A 17,369-nucleotide genomic window follows, 5' to 3' on the forward strand; every position below is an offset into this window, starting at 1 on the left:
GAATGTTAGAATGATCTGACCAAGATTTTGAAGTAACTGTGATAAATATTCTTCAATATGCTATTACGAACAGTCTTGAAACAAATTTAAAAAGACTCTCCCCAAACAAAAAAGTATTAAAGAAATAGAGATACAAAGATAAACCACATGGGCATACAATTACTTAAGAAAGCTGCTCAGTGAATAAGAAAGTGGATTGCATAATAAAGAAATTATTCAATCTGAACAACAGAGAGAAAAGACACTGAAATCACTGAGCCAACTCCCAGGGACTGGTGAACTCACTCTAATAAAAGACATGGCATTTGTGTCATCAGAGCCCTGGAAAGAGAGAACAAAGAGGATGGTTAGAAAAAGTACTGAAAAAGTAACAGTGAAACATTTCTGAAATTTGGCAAAAGGACATATACTTACAGATTCAATAATCCGAGTGAACCTCAAACAGGATAACCCTAAGGAAATCCTCTCCAAGACCCATCATAACTAAATTTCTGAAAATTAAAGACAAAAAAAATTTTGAAAATCAGTGAGAAATGACAAGCGAAACACAACTCAAATGAAAGCAGATTTTTAAAAAATCATAAATCAGGGAAGTCAGGAAAAAAATGACACAGTATTTTTCAGTTGCTGAAGAAAGAGAATTGTCAATTTATACCCAATGAAAATACTCTTTAGGAATAAAGAGGAAATCAAGACATTCTCTGATGAGAAAATCTAAGAGACTTTGTTGCCAACAGACCTGCCCTAAAGCAATCGCTAAATAAAGTTCTCTAAACAGAAAGAAAATGATTTAATAAAAGGACTCTTGGGACATTAGAGCAGATGAAAACATGTAAGAAAGAGCAAGAGGGTCAATAATAGACTTTTTCTCTCCTTTTGAGTTTTCAAAATTATTTTTGACAGCTAAAGCAAGCATCTTACCACAGTTTGATGTGGTCCTCAATGCACGTAGAGGAAATGTTTCAGTTAATTATAATTGGGGCAGGGTAAAGGATCATAATGGTAAGTGTTCCAAACCTCACTACAAGTGCTAAAATGTTGATACCAGCAGACTGTTACCAAGCACTGGTGAGGATGTGTTAGAAACTGGGTCCTATAGCATATTTTTGGTGCAAGTTTAAAATCCTACAGCCATGTCTTTAAAACATGTATAGGCCGGGCGCAGTGGCTCATGCCTGTAATCCCAGCACTCTGGGAGGTTGAGGCAGGTGGATCACTAGTTCAGGAGATTGAGACCATCCTGGTCAGTGTGGAGAAACCCATCTCTCCTAAAAATACAAAAATTAGCTGGGTGTAGTGGTGCGTGCCTCTAATCCCAGTTACTTGGGAGGCTGAGGCAGGAGAATCGCTTGAACCAGGGAGTCGGAGGTCGCAGTGAGCCAAGATTGCACCACTGCACTCCAGCCTGGTGACAGAGGGACTCGGTCTCAAAAAAACAAAAACAAAAACAAAACAAAAACCCAACTTGTGTATGCCCTTACCATTCATTGAACCTAGCATTCAAATTCTGGTGCATTTATCCTAGAGAAATGAAATCTTATGTCCATACAAAAACCTGTCCATGAATGTTCATTGCAGCTGTATTTGTGATAGCTCAAACCTGAAAACAACCAATACATCCTACAACAGATGAATAGTTAAAGAAACTGTGTACATTAGTAGCATAACATACTATTTTGAAATAAAAAGCAACTAATTATTGATACATACAAGTATCTAAAGGGTACTATGCTGAATAAAAAAGGTTGATCTTAAAATGTCATACACTGTATGACTGCATTTATATAACATTCTTAAAGTGACAGGATAAGAAACATGAAGAATAGATTAACATTTGCCAGAAATTAGGGATGCTTAGGTGGGGAAAGAGATGGGTGAGACATGACGGGTGTGGCCATAAAGAGGTGGCACAGAGATCTTGCTGGTGGTGGGCCAGCCTGCACCTTGAATGCTGTGGGGTTATATGAACTTACACATGTCATAAAATGACACAGAACAACATATTTATGCTATACCAATTCCAATTTCCTGGTGTTGATATTGTACCAGAGCTATGGAAGATGTAAAAATTGGGAGAAATTGGATGAGGGGTACTGGTTGAGGGGACTTATCTATAAAGTTTGCAATTTCCTGTGAATTTATAGTCATTTCAGAATTAAAAGTTAAGAAAAGAAGTAAAACTGTAAAAGTTTCACAAGAAAATATGGATAAATATTTTAGTCCTTACGTAGCAAAAGTCATTTTAAACAAAATACTTAAATATAGGCTATATAATACTTAATAAAATTGACTGTACTGAAAATGAAAACTTTCATGAACCACTTCCCAAACATGAAGACTGCTGCACATGGCATTACCTGCCTGTAATCCCAGCTATAGTGGGGACTGAGGTGGGAGGAACGCTTGAGCCCAGGAGTTCCAGGCCAGCCTGGGCAACGTAGTGAGATCCTGTCTCAAAATAAGATTTTTTAAAATTAAAAAACATGAAAAGACATTTTAAAAACTGGGAGAAGATATTCTCAACAAACACATAACTGATGAAAAGTCAGTATTGAAAACAAATTTAAAAAATTCTGAACATCACTAGAGAAAGTACAAACCACACACAAAAAAGCCATTGGTATTCAACACACAGAAGAGAAAGTACCAATTTCTAATAGATGTCTGAAAAAAATCAACATGATTGTTGATAAAGAAAATGCAAATCAAACCCACAATGTGACCCTATTTCACATTCATTTGACTAGCAAAGCTGGAAAGTGTCTGCTTATCAAGGATGGGGAGGACCTATTATTCACTGCTGTTAGGTTGGTATATCATAGAGACTTTCTAGAAAACAGGTTAATGTCACTGTGTAGGGCTGGACATCCACACATCCTACCACATAGGAATTCCGTATCTACCCAAGAGAAAGCCTTGTACACAACACAATGTATGAGAAAATTCATAGAGAAGTGTTGGGCATAACTCAAATGTTCTTCTAGAAGAATGAATGAATAAACTGTAGTATAGTCACACAAATGAATCTTAAAAAGGAGAAAGATAAATAAACTAAACTATATACAATATGGATGAATCATAGAAAGTTAAAAAAGCTAGAATATTAAATATAAATTCTCTTTTGATAAGATTCTAAAACTATAATAAATTAGAAATGTATACTACATAAAATACACAAAAGATATAAATAAAATTAAAATAGTATAAAAAATGACAAAAATTGATGAACATGGGGGTTGGAGTGAAGGTTATGCTGATGGAAGTAGGTGGGGAAAGAGACAGAGAGAGAGACAGAGACAGAGAAAATATCTCTTTCAGATTGACCGGGGAAAGACTAGGGGATAAATGGGTGAGGATTTGTCAACATGAAATCAAACCAAAGCAGGATTTTATTTCTAGCCCAATAGTGTGTGTATGTGTGTGTGTGTAAGGTTGTGAAATGCTAAATAAAAATAGACTCTGAAGTCAAATTCAGCATTTTATTTTATTTTGTAACAGAGAGCCCAGAACAAAATAGAGGAGCTGTGCCGTGGAGTTGAACCAGTGCATTTTTCAGTTCTGTTCTAATTCAAGTTCATTAGTTACTTTAGTTTATGCCAGTCTGGATGGAATTCTAGCTTTGGCAACTCATACTGGAACATTTTTTTGACTTTTGATTTTCTGAAAATTGATTAAAATTTTAAAAGTTGAAAACATTTTCAAAGGTTTATAGTTCGATAGTTAAAAATTTAGACTTTCTCAAATATTATTGAGCTCATAGTTGAAAATGTGGTTAGAGCTAGACAACCTTTATGACCTCATCACAGATAAAATGGAAAAAAATCTGGTTGTAATAAAATTATAACACTCATATATTTTCGAGTGAAGAAAAAGTTAAAATGACAACAGCAACAGAATGATTGTGTTGGAGTTCAATTAAGACATTCTCATGTATCTCATACTTTCTTTAGCCCTGACTAATGGATGTGAAACTGCTGGCATGGACACTATCCAGGATGTCCAGTAAGTACTGTCATTTCTAACAAGTAAACATAATAACATTGCAAACAAGCAATAAATCAAAGAAGATGGCTCTCTCTATTTATAAGCACTAAAATGTAACATTCCCCTTCGTATATTTCTGGAAAGAGTTTGCACACATAAAGCAAGCACTCATCAGTAAAGTTCTTATTTTAACCAAATTATCTGCCCAGATGGAAGTTTTATTTTGTTTGAGTGGGCATGTGACAGTATCACTCTGAAATGATGGTGCTGGTTCTGGCATATTGCATCTGGAAGAGATGTAATGAGTATTATTGTATTTCTTTGAAAATACATCATTATGCAAAAATTATCTCTTGGAATAAAATTTCTTATGTTTGGTAAAAGTCCAAGAGAGAAGATTTTAAATTCCAAGCAAGAATATTATCCCAATGTGAGTTATTAATTAGAAGGCAAGTTTTCCTCATGAGCATTCTGAGTTTAAATATGTTATTTACAAGTATAATAGGCAAATGAAACCATTTAAAAATTAACGGAATGTGTCTCTCCAATTCTATCCTAGCTTGATTCTCTCATGCTTATTTCACCCCCATGGGAGTTCACAGCAAGACCTTGCTGTTTGACATTTCATTTAGTTTCAAAAATTGGCTAAAAGGGAATCAAATCTATGTATTCATACACATGAATGACATGTTTCAGGCCACCCAGTGTAGACTGTTATGGCTCTCTCTCAATATTCATGACTCCAGTCAGGATCATGTTGGATATGCCCAAGTTCAGTTTGATTGAAAATAGTGTGAATATAGAAGGAACAGAATTGGGGAGGGGGAGTGTTGAGTCTGGATTTCCTATTACAATATGAACAATGAAAATTTGATTGTCTAGGATGCTTCTGAAAAGTTCCCACCAAAATATATCTAAATAGAACTAGAGTGTGAATTTGTAACGTGAAGTATAGATGTTTAGTCCAAGTGCAAAATATCCTTGAAGACTTTATTTTGAAATTCACCTTTTATCGTCTATAATATATGCTTGGTTGAATGTAAAAACATAGATGTAGCACAAATACCAGTTAAAACCATTGCAGTCTCATTCAAATCATTTAGAACAATCAACACTCAAGACTTGAGCACCAGAACAGGAGAGAGGATGAGTTCCTGGGTTGAACTATGTTTAAGAAAGAGAGTTAGAGACTGGTGAAAGGCAGTCAGAGAGATAAGGGGCACAATTGAGAATGGATTACCAGAAGACAAGAGAAGAGACCAGTCAACAATATCAGATAAGTCAGAGAAAGTGAGGAAGGCATGGACATGAGCTGACACGAGGCCACTGAACTTGATGATGGAGATATCATTAGGGCTTGTAGAGACAGACAGCTGTTTCTGAAGAATGATTTGGGGAATGATTTGGAAGAAATGTCAATGGATTATAGAAGAGGTGGAGATCAGTTGGCCCCTTTCTAGTGAGGGTTGAAGATGCGAAGGAGGCAAAGAGGAGAGAAAGAAGGAGAGATACAGCCAATTATTTGCATTTTTATATTTGTAGCAAACAACTAGAAAAGATGAAGATAAGTCATTGATAATAGTCTAGTATCATATAAAATACCAGGAAAATGTCTAGCAAAAATATGCAGGATATTTACCAATATATTGATCTCTCCCTAGAGTCAAGTATCAGTATTCTGTGTTCTTTATTTAAACTCATAAGATGATTCTAACATTATATAGAAGATATACTCAAAAGGAATAATAAGATGATGACAAGGAAGGCAATACATTTTTTGATTACTTTTGGTTTCTCCATAGAGAAAATGGTCATGTCACCTGCTGGGAATGTGGGAAGGCAACTGCCTGTCTTTTTCCACCTGCAGTAATAACCCAGCTCCCTTACTGATATGTGTCAAGGACGTCTTGAGACATCCTCCAATTCCTCAGGCAGTTTCTCCATTGAATATAGTCACTATAAGACAGTGCACCGAAATACATGAGGGTGTAGTCATGGGAGCTTGTTTCCTTGAGAAGGTGAGTCAGGAAGCTCCCAGGACAGAAGACCTTCTGGGGAGATGGCCCAGTACAATCCAGGGTCAACAGTCTCAGCTACTCGGGAATCACCCTCTGATGTGGCCAAGTGAGGCTTTTAGATAAAAGGGTAGTCATAAGCATTGAGAAAAATACTTTAGAGCTCCATGTGAAAAACAAATCCTTTCTCTGGTGTCGTTTGGGTTTGGCAGTATAGTTATTAGAAATTCTGTCTGGGGCTTCTGTTCTTTCCTGCTCTCGGCCCTTCAGCATATGAAACCAGCATACCAGATGACCACGTATGATCCAGTGTTGTCAGAGGAGAAGCTGAGGAGGTGTTAGACTTCTTGGTTGCAAGTGGAGGCTGGAGTTGGCTACTATTGGATGTGCTGAGTGTAGTTCAACACCACCTGATGGTGTCATGATGATACTGGAGCGGGGCAGGGAAGTGCTGGGAGGAGAAGGGCGGGTCCCTGGTGAGGGCTCCAGCCCTGGGCCTGTGCCCAGGGACATAAGTAAGGACAGACACTCCTGCCTTACCGTCCAAATGTTGCATTTCCCAAGACCACCCTGGCCCACCATGCCCCATCCTGTGCCTGTAAAAACCCCGAGACCTTAGTGGGCACAGACATAAGCCGCTGGACACTGAGAGGCACACACCAGTGGAAGAAAACACAAGCGGCTGGATGTCGAGAGGAATGCACCAGCGTAACAACACCCCAACAGTGCCAGAACACTGGCAGGCCATCGACTGGCAGAACGACACTAAGTTTGACCAGGATGGTCAGAGGAGAGCCCGGCCACTGAGCAGCCCGACTCGAGGGGAAAACCACATTCCCACTCCATCTCCCTTCTGGCTCCCCCATGGGCTGAGGGCTCTTTCCACTGACTAACACCTTGCACTCATTCTCCAAGCCCATGTGTGATCTAATTTTTCTGGTACACCAAGGCAAGAACCCCGGGATACAGAAAGCTCTCTGTCCTTGCGATAAGCCAAAGGGTCTAATTGAGCTGGTTTACACAAGCCGCCTACAGAAGGCAAAACTAAAAGAGCACCCTGTAACACACACCCACTGGGACTTCAGGAGCTGTAAACATCCGCTCCTAGACACTGCCATGGGTTGGAGCCCCACAACCTGCCCGTCTGCATGCTCCCCCTAGAGGTTTGAGCAGCGGGCCACCGAAAAAGGCAGCCACACCCGTGGTTGCAAGCCCTGCGAGGGGACAAGGGAATTTTTCCTTTCAATGAGGCCAAGATTTCTTTTTTTCTTTAGCCAATTAATTTCCTTAATATTAGGTAATAATGCTATGTAAACCAGATAATGTTAGAATAATCTACTCATACAGTTTTAAAATAACACAGGTAGGATTGATCTTTGTTGCTCGTGCATCCATTGTGTTGCTGGTGCATCCATTGTGTTGCTCTGCTTACAGCGCTGACTATTCCCTCTCAAGCTTTGATCATGCTCAGTCTCAGCACATGTGCATCGTTCTCATTTTCCGTCTTCTGGTAGATACGTTGATGACGAACCATATTTTAGTCATCCCTTCGCCCCAACAACTAATATAAACCCTGTCCCAGATTGTGCTTAATAAATCTTGCTGCATGGTTGAATGAATGAATGAAATCCAAAGCTCAGTACTGAGAAGTAGCGGCTATAATTTAACAAGCTTCTGACTTAAAAAGACTCTCTTCTCTCTGTCCTGTTCAAAGTCATGGTTTTAAAACATCTATATTCTTTATACCTCTGTCCTCCCTCCAAAATCTTGCAGAAAGGAAGGTGGGAGGTCAGATAATGGATATTTTCTTTGCTGTGTGAAATGGGTTAGACTCTCACTGGGCACACAGGCAATCCCAAGACCTTTCAATCACCCCATAACTATCACCGGGCACGGGAAATACGAGTGTGTTCTTGCCACACACTCCATTTAATGCATGCATTCCATGAACACTTGACATGAGCCCAGTTTCTTGCTTGGTTCAAGGAATACAAAGCTGAATAATGGCGGCCTTCTCACTGAGACCTCCTCAAATCTCTCCTACAAAGCACCGGCAGCTTTCTCATAAAGAACAGCAGAAACTGTGTGTATGGGAGGATGAGAGAGGGAGTCATAGGGCGAGAAAAAGTTTCTGATGGAGTTTTGATAGGTGGCAAGAAGAGAAAAAAAACTCCCTCCCCAAAATGCAGAGGCAAAGAGGAGCCTCATGCTAGGGAGTGGTTAGGGAGTAATTTTACAGTTTTTAAAAATAATTTTAGAATGACTACTATGGCAAAGAGGCCAGTGCATAAAGCAGTGGGAAGAGAGTAGAGACAACTATACTTCCCCTGCAGGTGTGTGTGTGTGTGTGTGTGTGTGTGTCTGTGTACAAGGGTGGGAGCAATTCCTTGATTCTTTCAATTCATTCACTTCTCAGCTAAAAAGCTAAAAAGTTTCTGTTTCTAGTTTTGTATTTTTGTATCCTCAGATGAGGTTTCTGCAAGCCACACCCTTATGGCTGAATTTTATGTTCGAATGCATTTTTCCACTTGGCACAGCTAGTAGCTGCACCTTGATCTCTACTTTCATTGAGAATCATAACTGTATTAGGAGAAGGAAGACATTTTTATATTTGTAGCAAACAATTAGAAAAGGTGAAGATAATATATATATTTAAAGTGGATGTATTTATATATATTTAAAGTGGATACCATAGGCTCATACACTTAGAAGGCTCTCAATAAACTTGATGGTGGTCTAACCAAGTCTAAAGTTCTTGGTACACATCTGCACAAGTGAGACTCAGAACAGTGAAGTAGGTCCCCTAAACTGACTTAGTTAGCCAGTCCCAGTGCTAGCTAGTGTAAAAATCCAGGACATCCAAGTCCAAGGCTTGCAATAGCACATGGCTTTATATTATTTATTTATTCACAGGTATTTATTAAACACCTTTTATGTGCCAGGCATTATGCTCATTCATAATTTTTTGACATTGATCCAGGCCGCAATGAGAATGAAAGTGCAATAAAAGCCACAACTTAATTATTCTATTTTTCGGGGACCTAGTCTTGCATTGATTACATCCCCACATAATCTCCAAGAGAGATTTTTTTGCTGGCATTATTCACCATCATTCAACTGTAGCAGCATGAAGGAAGCTATTAGTGCATAGGTTTCTGTGGTTATTTGACATAAAATAAATGTCAGCTTTGTAATCTTAGTCCTTATGAAACAAGTGTTAACTAAATTGAGTGAGAACAACTCACATTTAAATTGCTTCTATTGGCCAGTCCTTCAAAGGTAAAATGAACTCCTCCAAGTCATTATCAATGTCCTCATCAATAAGCAGAGTATGCAGGGAAGATCTCTGGGTCTTTCAAAGACAAAATAACACACACTAATGAGTTAGAGACACATATTGGTTTGTGACTCAAAAATGTGATTTGTTATCAGAAGAAATAACTAAAGGTGAGTTACTACCTATTCTACAAACATGATTACTCCCAGGAGTGACTTTCTAAAGTTCCAAGAATTAGAGGATTGCTTATCAAATTAAATAAAAATTAAGTATGTTTATAATTTGTTTTCATGCATCCCAGAGTCTTTTTACTATTCTGTTGGCCTTTCTTTCTCTTCCAACGTCCATATAAGAGTTCGAAAACTCTACTGCCGATTTCAGCTAGCAATTGTATTTTAATCAAGTGTGAGAATGATTCTCTTTCCTGCTACAGTTCAGAATCTTTTTCTACCAATCAAATGAAGAATGAGTTTGCTTATGCTGTTACAGGACATCATGAGTGGTCCCAGGTGATTCAAGGCCCACTTTGAATTGATGTTGGTGTTTGGGCCTCCGGCTTCATCCACTAACATGGGTGACCCTCAACCAATCATTGGTGTGGTCAGGTCCTCAGCATCCTTGCCTCTGAATGGGAACAGATGCCTCTTGGGTTGTAGGAGAGTCTGTTAACTGTCAGCACTCTGTGTGAGCTGGGCCCTGCCATCATGCCTCTCCTCCCCACTGTGCCTGCCCCTGAGGGCCTCCTCAATACTCCCTCTCTTCCTGCAGGGCCATCACTGAACTCAGCAGAGCACAGACACAGAGTTTATATTTCATAAGGAGTGCAAGAAGGTCAGTGGCACTGAGGAAAGCTAGGCTCACAAAATGTTTTAAATGGACTGTAGCCACAGCCAAGACCTGACCAGAAGGCTGTGGCCAGGCTTCCTGCTCCTGGTGCAGCCCCTTCAGGTGAGGCAGAGGACACAGTGGCTTATCACTGGGCCAGAGCCCAGAAAGCACAAGCCTTATTTCAGCTCTACCCCATTGCATTTTTTTTCTCCTGTCCTCTGGCCCTCACAGCTGGGACCACGAAGGCCCCCAATGGCCATGGCGAGATCAGTCCTGTGTTAATACCCCCTGGCAGGAGTAGAGGGTTTCTTAACCTCAGCACCGTGGACATTTGGGGCAGGATAACTTTGTTGTGGGAGGCTGCCCTGTGCACTGTAGGCTGTTAACAGCATCCCTGGATGCCAGTAGCACTTCCCTAGTTGTGATGACCAGGAATGTCTCTGGTCATTGCCAGGTCTCTGCTGGGATTGACCCTGGGTCAGAATCACATTAGGCATGATGAACATGACTGGTCTTGTACCGCCTCCTGTGCAAATCTGCTTTGGCACATTTGCCTGCTACTCCAGCCACATTAAACTTCTGCCAGTCTCCAAATGCAGGGGCCATCGCACACCACTGGCTCTTTACGCCTGTTCTTTCTTCCACGGGACTTTGTTATCTTTCTGGTCTATTTGGAAAACTCATTCTGATTCGATAAGCTCCTCAAGGTGTCTCCACAAACATTTCCCTGATCAGCTCAAACAGAATCAGTGCCTTATTCCCTTGTATAATACTCCATCAGCCCACAGTGATCCATCATCCTGCAAGGGAAGCCTGCCATGGAGTTCCTGTCCCAAGAGACACAGAGGTCCCATGCTGTTTCACTAGAGTGTGATGGGTCCTATGAGAGGAAGGTTCCAGTGCTCCAGGACCCTAACAGTGAGGGTGTCTCTCTGCCAGGGACCAACACAGGCCTCCTAAGGCAATGGCAGACCAGGGAGATGTGAAAGTGAACAGTGGTTGTCCAACCAAAAGAACAGCAAGTGTGGAAACAGTGTGCTCTTGCAGCAGGGACTCATTTAAATCGTTCACATAGAAAATCCGAGTTTATTATAAATCATGCTGCTATAGAGGTACATGCACACGTATGTTTATTGCGGCACTATTCACAATAGCAAAGACTTGGAATCAACCCAAATGTCCATCAGTGACAGACTGGATTAAGAAAATGTGGCACATATACACCATGGAATACTATGCAGCCATAAAAAAGGATGAATTTGTGTCCTTTGTAGGGACATGGATGCAGCTGGAAACCATCATTCTCAGCAAACTATCACAAGAACAGAAAACCAAACACCGCATGTTCTCACTCATAGGTGGGAATTTAACAATGAGATCACCTGGACTCTGGAAGGGGAACATCACACACCAGGGCCTATTATGGGGAGGGGGGGGAGGGGAAGGATTGCATTGGGAGTTATACCTGATGTAAATGATGAGTTGATGGGTGCTGATGAGTTGAGGGTGCAGCACACCAACATGGCACAAGTATACATATGTAACAAACCTGCACGTTGTGCACATGTACCCTAGAACTTAAAGTATAATAATAATAAAAAAAAGAAAAATAAAAAAGAAAATTCGAGTTTACCGAGCGCCAAATATATCCCAGATTCCTTGTGCAGTGTGCAGAGGAAGCAGGCCCTAACCTTGACCCTGACGCACTTGAGACCTGCCCATGCCTTGCTGCGTCCTTTGTCTGCCCTGGCTTGTTTCACTGCCTGGGGATAGGGGCTTCGGTCACAGCCATGCTGGCCATATGAAAACTGTGCCAAGGATGGTGTGTGTTTCTGGTTTCACTCACCAGAGGCATGAGGGTCCCTTTAGCATGTGATTTTCATCACTGGGAGGGAAATCTGGGCTGGCAAACAATTTAGAAGTCATGGGGTTGAATAATGCTGCCAACAGAGAAGGAAGTAATGTCAAGAATAGATTCGCAGGCATCAGAATTCTTTTTGAGGCTCGTTCTTTCCCACCCACTTTTACTTTCTGGCCACTGCTATGGACCAAACGTTCGTGTCCTTTCAAAATTCACAAGTTGAAGCCGTACCCATCAATACGATGATATGAGGAGGTGAGGTTTTTAGGAAGTAATTATTTCCGGAAGGTGGAGTCCTCATGAATAAGATTAGTGCCCTTATGAAAAGAGACCCAAGGGACGTGATCTCTCTCTCCACTGTGTGAGGGCTCAGTGAAAAGGCAGCCTTCCATAAACTGGGCAGGGAGCCCTCACTAGGAACTGAGTTAACCAGTACCTTGATCTTGATCTTCCAGCTTCCCAAACTATAAGGAATAAATTTCTGTTGTTGAAGTTACCCAGTCTGTGGTGTTTTGTTATAGCATTCTGATCTGACTAAGACACCCACTGGAATCACAGTTTAATTGAATATGGTAGTTGTATAAAATTTGAATACTATGCAGCCATAAAAAAGGATGAGTTCATGTCCTTTATAGGGACATGGATGAAACAAGAAACCATCATTCTGAGCAAACTATTGCAAGGACAGAAAACCAAACACTGCATCTTCTCACTCAGGTGGGAATTGAACAATGAGAACACTTGGACACAGGAAGGGGAACATCACACATTGGGGTCTGTTGTGGGGGAGGGGGGTAGCATTAGGAGATATACCTAATGTAAATGACAAGTTAACGGGTGCAGCACAGCAGCATGGCACATGTATACATATGTAACAAACCTGTACGTTGTGCACATGTACCCTAGAACTTAAAGTATGATAATAAAAAAAAGAAAAAAAATGTAAATCATAAAAATGTACCACCTACTCGGTGTGTATTTTCACATGCATTTTACAGAAATCCTGTGATGCAGAAAATTTCCCCTTTCAAGTGAAGAAATTGACAGCACAGCGATGAACTTTCTCTAGGAGTTACAGCCAAGAATTGGTGGACTCTGAATTCAAACCTTTTGCTTAGGGCTGCCCCATCCTGCCTGAGTCCCAACAGAGGTCAGAGACACCTGCAGGTGGCCTGAACAGGGGAGCAGGCTGGTCACAAGGGAGCAGCTTTGGGTTCAGCAGTTATGATACAGTCGCTGGGAACTTCTGCCCATCTGGCCTGACTGGTTGGCTGAAATGGCTCTATCCTTGATGAAAACCTGCTGGAAGGAATTAGGAACACAGAAGACGTTGCCAAAGAATACATTGTTCAGACCCCTAAATTTACTGCTCCTCATCCCCTGCCTGGGCATGGACTGAAGGTTGATATGTTGCAGTCTCACCACTGGAGAGAAGAAATTCTCAATTCCTGTGTGCCCAGGACTCCCAGGGAGAAGAGCATCCGGGCCTGATGTCCCCCACGGCGGGCAATCGTGTGCGGGTCTGTGGTTACACCCACCCACACTTTCCATGTCACCTGACAAAGGTGCGCTTTCCAGTAACTCATTGCAAAACTTTTGTGAAAGGAAAAACATCTAGTCTGATGTGAGATGAATAAGTTGGTTTAATAAGTATGGGTTATGGAATCATAATAATGGGGACAGAAAAAAGACAAAAATAAGAGTAGGGCACCTGGAGTTTAAATGCAGGTAAGAATAAAAGCAATTAAAAAGTTGTATGTTTTCTCAAAGCTTTGGTCTGTGTCTTGGTGTTTTCAAGGAAGCTGAAGGTACCCTGATCAGTCTGGGGCACACCGGCACAGAGCCAACACACAATGATTCTAGGAGAGACTGCTGTGCCTCAGACTGCTTTCATCGCCAGACAGTGGCCCCTTGAGTGTGGGTTGAGTGTGGACTCAGCCTTCCTTTCTGCAGGGGTTGGGGGAAAACCAGGCCTAACATCCAGCAACAGAACATTAACTCAGCTAGTGAAAAATGGAAGTGACGTCACCACATGCCATATTATGAAAGTAACTATTTTTTAAATAGCTCAACTGCACAATTGCCAAGGCTTGGATCCCTCTCTTAAAGTCTTATAGAGGCCTTGTAACCAACTCCTGGCTAATCTTGGCTGATAGTTGCTGCTTTCCATCTGCCAAGCTGTCAGGGGATTGTTTCCTTTGTTAAAACTCACAGGGTGAGGTGGAGAACAACCGTGCATATTTCTGTACTTTGTGCATGCTCCTTGCTCCCACTGGAACATTCCCTGTTATTTGCCACTTGGCAAATTCTCATCCTTATACACCATCATCTGCATCTCCAACTGAATCATCTCATCCTCAATGCACTTGCTCCCCTTTTATTCTATTAATACAATGTTTGGTGCAGCCCCATGGTCATTATCATTTGTGCTGTAATTCTGCATTCATGTACATCTTTACTAATAAAAATAGAGAACATCGATCCAGAACTTGCTATGTACCAGGGGCAGTGCTAAGCATGTTGTTCGTATTATTTTACCTAATTCTTGCAACAATATTTTTAGGCAGTGCTATCCACATTATCACCCCTTGACAGAGGAGAAGTTGACAGCTAGGTATGCACTTGCCAAGGGTCACACATATGGAAGGATCAGAGCCAGAATTTAAACCCAAGGAGTCAATGATCTCACTTATATGTGAATTGGAAATAAATGGAACTCATAGACACAGAGAGTAGAATGGTAGTTTGCCAGGGGCTGGGGCTGGGACTGGGGCTGGGAAGATGTTGGTCAAAGGGTACCAAGTTGCAGTTATAAGATGAATAAGTTCTGGGGATCTAATGTACAGCGTGGTGACTATGGTTAATAATAATATATTGTATGCTTGAAATTTGCTAAGAGAGTAGATCTTAAATGTTCCCACCAACCCTCACCCCACACAAAAGGTAACTGTGTGAGATTATGGATATGTTAAGTAGCTTGATTGTAGTGATCAATTCACGGTATGTACATATATCAAATCATCACATATATGCCTTCAATATATACTGTTTCCTCCTGTCCAATGCATCTCAATTGGGCTGGGAAAAATAAAACAAACCCAAGCAGTCTGGCTCTAGAGGTGTGATGCTTTCCTGCCATCCTGTCTGCTCCCAGGACTCTGTGCTCCCAGAATCCAAGGGGGGTTCAGGCCTTATCCATGTTTGCATTCACGCCCCATCACCTCTCTCATAAAGACCCTGGTCATCCTTCCTTGGATTCACTCCTGCACCTCTTTCAAACATGGAGGGGCATAGAGAATTACGTAGTTGAGAAGCACCTGGCCCCTGTGTGCTTTGATGTCCACGCAGTGAGGACTTCTCATTTTATGGTGTGGGCCAAGAGAATCAATCCCAATCTCTTTAGAGTGATTCTCCAGCTTCCTGTTTGCAGGACCAGCAAGAGAATGGGCCAGCAGGCCACTTTGTGTATCTTTCTGACAGGCTGTGTGTGAAATAGCTGGTCCTCACTAGCCTGAAAACCTAAGGGAGGAAGAGTGCCACATCCCAGCTGTGCCCCTGGTGCCCAGCCTGTCGTAGAGCCTTAGAGAAGCTGCTTCCTGCTGGTGTTGCATGTCCACAGCCCATTACTGAGAGAAGAGATTGTAGCAGACTGAAGGTTGCCAATGTGAAATCACAGGGTGGGAAAGCAAGACATCCCTCACTGATTACATTTAGGATAACAACAACAGTAATAATAGTAAAAGGTGGCTGGATGCTTCTATGCTTTATGTGCTGTGCCTAGGGACTGCTATAGATCATTTGCTCTTCATAGCAACTCTGGGCTATCTCATATTGCTCCCATTTATAGATGAGAAAACTGAGGCTTAGAGATTAAGTAACTTGTCATTGCGCAACAGGTTAGTGAATGGTTGGTCTGATCTCAAATCTTATTTTTTAGAATAATTGGAAAATATCTTCCTTCATGCCTTTAGTCCATTCGGGCTGCTATAAAAAATTCCTGTAAATGGGATGGTTTATAAACAACAGAAATGTATTTCTTACAGTTTTGAAGACTGGGAAGTTCAAAATCAAGACACTAGCAGATTTAGCATCTGGCGAGGACTCTTGGTTCATAGACAGTGCCTTCTCGCTGTGTTGTCACATGGTGGAAGGGGTGAGGAAGCTCTCTGGAGTCTCTTTTACAAGGATGTTGACCCATTCATGAGGCTCCATCCTCAAGACTTAATCATCCCCAGAGGCCTCACCTCCTAATACTATCACCTTGGGAGTAAGGATGTTAATATATGAATTCTGGGGGACACAGACATTCAGAACACAGTACATTCCTTCTACAAGGCCTGGTAGACACTGAGGCACACATATCTGTTCTTGAGAGAACTCCAGCCAAGGAACACAGCGGGGTAAGGCACCTGGAAGGCTGCTGTCAGTGGACAGGTGCACAGGTTAGGACAGATCCGGGAGAGATGGAGGGCCCAGGAGCGACTGAAGTGATGCCTCCAGGTGTAAGGCCTGGGGGGCCACGTGGAGACAGGTGGCAGAGAGACTGGGAAGGAGGCAGAGCCAAAGCCTCTGTCTGGATGAGGCTCAAGAACAAACAGAGCAACTGGGCAAGAAGGATAGGCAGTGGCCACCCAAGAAGGATGGCAGAGTTCTGAATTTCATGGATGGGGCAGCCCTGAGATAGGAAGAAGCTGAAAGCAGAGACTGGAAGTTGAGAATCAGGGCCCATCTATTTAGTTTGGACCACAGCACCCTTTTGCTACTGTCTAGGTTGTTTTGCCTTTTAATGGAACCAACCTTGAATAAACAGATTTTGTGTACAAAAAAGTCTGGATATCCCTCTTTTTCTTTTTTTTTTTTTTTTTTTTTTTTTGAGACGGAGTCTCGCTCTGTCGCCCAGGCTGGAGTGCAGTGGCCGGATCTCAGCTCACTGCAAGCTCCGCCTCCCGGGTTCACGGCATTCTCCTGCCTCAGCCTCCTGAGTAGCTGGGACTACAGGCGCCCGCCACCTCGCCCGGCTAGTTTTTTTTTTTTTTTTTTTTGTATTTTTTAGTTGAGATGGGGTTTCACCGTGTTAGCCAGGATGGTCTCGATCTCCTGACCTCGTGATCTGCTGGTCTCGGCCTCCCAAAGTGCTGGGATTACACGCTTGGATATCCCTTCTTTAGTAAGCCAGAAGATCAGTCCTGTTGGGCTCCTTCACATGGGACAGCAGTTGGCAGAAGGGTCCTTGCTCCCAACTCTCCCCTCCCCAGAGGGCAGAGTTTCTGCCTCCTGGGCTATGTTCAACCTGCACTGCGCTCGTCACCCAATGGGAGGGACTAAATCAATCTGTTTGGGCTGGGGATACTTTAAATTGTAATTTCTGCCCTGAGGCATGGGGGTTTCTAAAGTCTTAATGGAG

General features: G+C 41.9%; 1 long non-coding RNA gene across 3 annotated transcripts in view; it reads left to right on the top strand.

Annotated features, from left to right (window-relative positions):
* The window catches only part of LOC119622872 (uncharacterized), a 50,130-nt gene that overhangs the window by 18,414 nt on the left and 14,347 nt on the right, over nt 1-17,369 (top strand). Inside the window, exons 4-5 of one of the 3 annotated variants that reach the window (XR_005239422.2) lie at nt 3,951-4,002; nt 11,379-11,757. This is a non-coding gene — a long non-coding RNA (uncharacterized lncRNA). Of the gene's footprint in view, nt 1-3,950; nt 4,104-11,378; nt 11,758-17,369 lie in introns of those variants that run through there. The other 2 variants (XR_005239420.2, XR_012090048.1) reach the window with 2 other exon arrangements.

Source organism: Chlorocebus sabaeus, chromosome 21, assembly GCF_047675955.1.
Source record: "Chlorocebus sabaeus isolate Y175 chromosome 21, mChlSab1.0.hap1, whole genome shotgun sequence".
NCBI classification, from domain to species: domain Eukaryota; kingdom Metazoa; phylum Chordata; class Mammalia; order Primates; family Cercopithecidae; genus Chlorocebus; species Chlorocebus sabaeus.